Raw genomic sequence first — 4,723 nt, 5'->3', positions numbered from 1 at the left:
TACAGAGGACCATCGATATGCACATAGAAAACATATTTTTGGATATGCACACAGAAAACATATTTTTGGATATTCATACAAAAAATTTTCATTTATTTCAATTCAGTTAATTTTTAATTTCTTTGAATATTGTAATGTCGACACATATATCAGAGCAGGTATTAAGTCAAATTCAAAAAAAATTTTAAGCCAAAATCATTCATCCGTTTTATATATGAATAATTCACAAGCCGTTTTGAATGAATTCATGCAGCTCTCTAATACATATATAAAGTCACCCGAAATGCAAAAAGACGTAACAAACATCATCGTTAAAATGCAAAAAGTCATAACTAATAAAAAATTCAAAATTCACTTTTTGATTTATATGATGGATTTCATCAAATTACAACTCCCAACATCATTTTAAGAAAAAATAAACAAAATAAAAATATTGTAGACCGATCAATATCCAGGCAATATTTTTCTGTAGAACAAGTTTGTGTATTATTGTGTGGGATAGGTTTTTTTAATTTGAAAAATGGAGCCACAGTTGAAAACCATTGGAATTGCTTAGTGCACCTTTTTAATACACCCGGTGTACCGGTGGCGTAAATTATATCATATACATTCTCCGTAAGCTTTTAATTTGAATTCGTGTGCTACATAGGTTAAAAACTCCTCTGTACACCTCGTGTTCAACTCTTAGACTAAAAGACATATATGGAGGCATTAATATATGACATCGTATCAAAAGATAGCACGTTGAAAGTATAAGTCAAGGGACACAAATATAGTATGAAATCTTGACTTACGGTTCAAAAAACTGGTTTTGTGTACCTTTGCATGCTTATAAGCCTTTAACTTAAAGCTTAAACAGACGGCAGCGATGATCCGGATTAACTCGGACTTAATCCGGATCAACTGCAGTTAATTCCCGAGTTAATCTGGATCAACGCTGCCGTCTGTTTATGCTTTTAGATGTTTACAAAACGACTTTTTGTTTCTTACTGATTTCAGACAGAAGGAACTATTAATAAACAATGTTCTTATGGTCTCTCTTATAAAGAAACCGCAGTGGTGTGGTGGTCAGAAGTGCGCACTACCATTTCGCATGGCCTGAGGTCGATCCGGCAAAAAGAAACAGTTTTTTCTTATACGTTCGTCCCTCGGCAGGCAATGTCAAACCTCTAAGTGCATTTCTGCCATGAAAAGAACTTCCCATAAAAATATAATCCCCTTTGTGTGACAACATTGAGGCGCACGCCACAAATCGGAGGAGAAGCTCGGCCGTACACTAACATATTCATGAGTTTCATTTTTCCCGAATCGGTTCACTTTTAACATTTGGTTTCCATGTATTTACTATGGGCGGAATAAAAATTTTCGGGTGAAATTTTTTTCGAACGAAACTCATAAGGCAGATTGTGGAAGCACCAATATATTATTATTATGTACGGTGCAGAATCATGGACCATAAAAATGTCTGATGAAGCGGCTATTGGAGTGTTCAAAATAATGATTCTGCGGAACATTTACGAGCCTTTACGCGTTTGCGACGCTGAGTACCACAGACGATGGAACGGTGGGCTGTATGAGCTTTGCGAAGCGATTTGGCATATGTATGTACGTGTTTTCAGGCTGACTAACACACCTGTAATAATTTTTGATTGAAGTGCCATCTATTGTTTTTTGTGCGTGCTATATTTTACATATGAGTTAGTAGTCAAGCTAACCTTTTCACATATGAGCAAGCAGGCATGTGATAGCAAAACGTGCCGAAATTTAGCGGGCACGCGTGGCGGTCACGTCACTAGGAAAGTGACCGTCACTGTTCTTGCTGGGAATGAAATTCTGACAATCGAAACGAAAAATTTTCGGCACCAAATTTTTCTAACTGAAAAACAGCGGGACCTAAAAGTATACAACATGGAAAAGTAACAGATGAAATGTGTACACTGCAAAATCTGGCAGTATGAGGGGCATGTAAGTAGGTGTTGCAGGTTGCTAGGCGCGCCTGCTATTCTCTTGGAGATTTTTGGCGATCAAAATTAGCGATAGCGAATGTTGGAATCCAGCTGCAGGGCACTTGCGGTTTTCATATAGCTTCGCCGAGCACTTCGGCTATTTCCTGGGCCAACCGATTAATACTCACTGCTTCAGTCATTTGGCTACGATGGAAACAGTTTTAATGTTGCCTTTTAATTTTTTTTTCAATTGCAAAACAGAAGACTACAAACAAAGAGGAAAATAGTGGCTATTTGTACGCTTTTGCTATGCTTCAAGGGTTTTAGAAAATTCTAGGTGGCAATATTCTTGTCTTCATTCAATCATTTCATTCAATGGCATTTCGGTTATTAAAAAAAAAATTCCATTTAAGGCATGAAAGGATATGCACAGGAAATTATAAAATTTCAATAAAATTGTACTTAGCAGAAAAAAACTCTTGGCAAAACGGAATTTTCGATAAACTGCAGACAAATTTGTGTACAGAGCAACTATGTAGTTTGTAAGCACAAGCAAGGTGCAGTCATAGATATGTAGATACTTGAAGGCAAGCAAATCTGCATTAATATACATGCTCTTCCGATATATGTTCGTATTTAAATGTATATTCATGTAGCTACGTCCGTATGCCAGCCTTTTATTGTGCTCGATTTGGTGTGCATTATCTGCTTGCCACACAAAAATCGCTCATACCACGCAGCTGAAAGTTTATTTAATATAGTAAAATGCAAATTTCGTATTCCTGTCATAGTGCAGAATGCTGGCATATCTCAGCAGAGATTGCTGCTACGAGCAGCAAGCAATGGGATGCTGGAATAGGATCGGAAGTTGCTGCTAAAATCAGCGCAACATCAGAGCCTACGTGAGAGGTACCTACATATGAACATTTTGAAGTTTCTTTTCGACTTCCTTTCCTACTACAACAACACTTTCATAGTTGCGTCCAAGTTATTTCTGTGATAAATAAATAAAATTGCAGTGTATGCAGATTAAAATTCAAATTTCGTACGCATCCTGCATCACTGGCAAATGCAAACGCACACACCAGTACTTGTACGCTCACTTAAACGCTTACAAAATATTTTGCATTCCCGACCGAGCATATGCACTACGTCGAGTGGAGATACTCGTAGATATATGTACATGGAGATATGTACGCATGCGCTGCTGCATATTTTTATTGACTGCTATTTCCATGTATATACATAGTTATGTAGCTATTCATCTGGATGCCATGGGATGCCAAGTGCACTCCCACGCATATGCGCAATAATACGTACATATGTACACACATATCGGAAACATAATTTCACGCATCTCGACCTAAAAGACGGCTGTTACTTTCCTCTTAAATTACTTAAATTACTTTATAACAAATGTAGGAAAAATTCAACCCGAAAGTAATATTCATAACTACATACATACCTACAAAAGTAACTACGTAGCTATGGGACGTTCCATGTCAAACGGACCAAAGCTCTGTCCAAAATTCTATGTAATAGATATTAACGTAAAGCATGTCAAAAGACTCGAAAATTTATAATGCCGCAAATAAAATGTGGCAGAATCGAAAATTCAGTAGTGCCCATTTAAATATGCGAGCCTAAAAAAAGGTCATGCCTGTAAATGCGTAAATAAATTTGTCTTTCAGTTTGTTAAAACCGTTGTCAGATATTAGGTAAAGTCGGATTCCAATGTCTTTAGGGTTGCTGATCACGAATATAGCTTCACAACTTCGATACTAAAAATGGTGGATCCAATAAGATTTTACTTATAATTTATTACTCGGGGGATATCGGTGAATAGTTAGGTGAATAGGTATCTGAAGTCAGATTTGCAAAATTGAAAACGGTGGACCCAATATGGCGGCCAAAATATTTAAACCGACTGGTCTCGCTTAAAACTTTACAATTGCGGGTTCTTAAGGTCGCGGGTTATGAATATGAAATCAGATTTTAAAAATTCGAAATGGTGGGCCCATATTAGATCTACCATTTACCATTAAACATTAAAAATTTAAACCGAACATTGGTACACGGCGTATGAGTAACATTCTCATCTCGTCTGGGTAACTCATACGCCATGTACATCCGTTCGAATTTGATTCCTTTGTGATAAATTGTAGATCCAATAAGGGTCCACCATTTTGAAGTTTTAAAATCTGATTTCGGGAACCCCCAATTTTAAAATCTTAAGCAGTTTTGATATTTTTGTGAAGAATTGTAAATTTCCGAATAAATTTAAATCCGATAAATTAAAACAAATCTTCCGCAATTTTTAAAACGAAATTCTGATGCTATGGTCGTGATCAGTGACCCGCAAAACATAGGAGTCCTTCTTTACCTAATAACTGACAACTGTTTTAACAAACTGAATGACAAATTTATTTACGAATTTATGGACATGATGTCTTCTAAAGGTCGCAACATTTACGTAAAACTGAACATTCAATTCTGCCATATTTTACTTGCTGCATTATAAATTTGAAGTGCTTTACGTTAATTTCTATCGCATAGAATTATGGGCAGTGCTTTGGCCTGTTTGACATGGAACGAAAATCTTCAAATCTAAAGTATTTTTATAAGGCCATAAAAAAAGTGTTTTTCATCACAAATACACCGTTCTAGTACTTACCCACCGGATACCCGTTCTTATTGCTCTTGCGTGCCACTTTAATGTCAGTAAATTTAAGCTCAACAAAAATCATTAAACTTTTGCTAAGTGTCTAAGGGTTTTG

Source organism: Rhagoletis pomonella, unplaced genomic scaffold (assembly GCF_013731165.1).
Source record: "Rhagoletis pomonella isolate Grant_MI unplaced genomic scaffold, Rhpom_1.0 Rhpom_scaffold_00006, whole genome shotgun sequence".
In the NCBI taxonomy this organism is placed as follows: Eukaryota; Metazoa; Arthropoda; class Insecta; order Diptera; family Tephritidae; genus Rhagoletis; species Rhagoletis pomonella.
Note: the sequence above shows the minus strand (reverse complement) of the source record.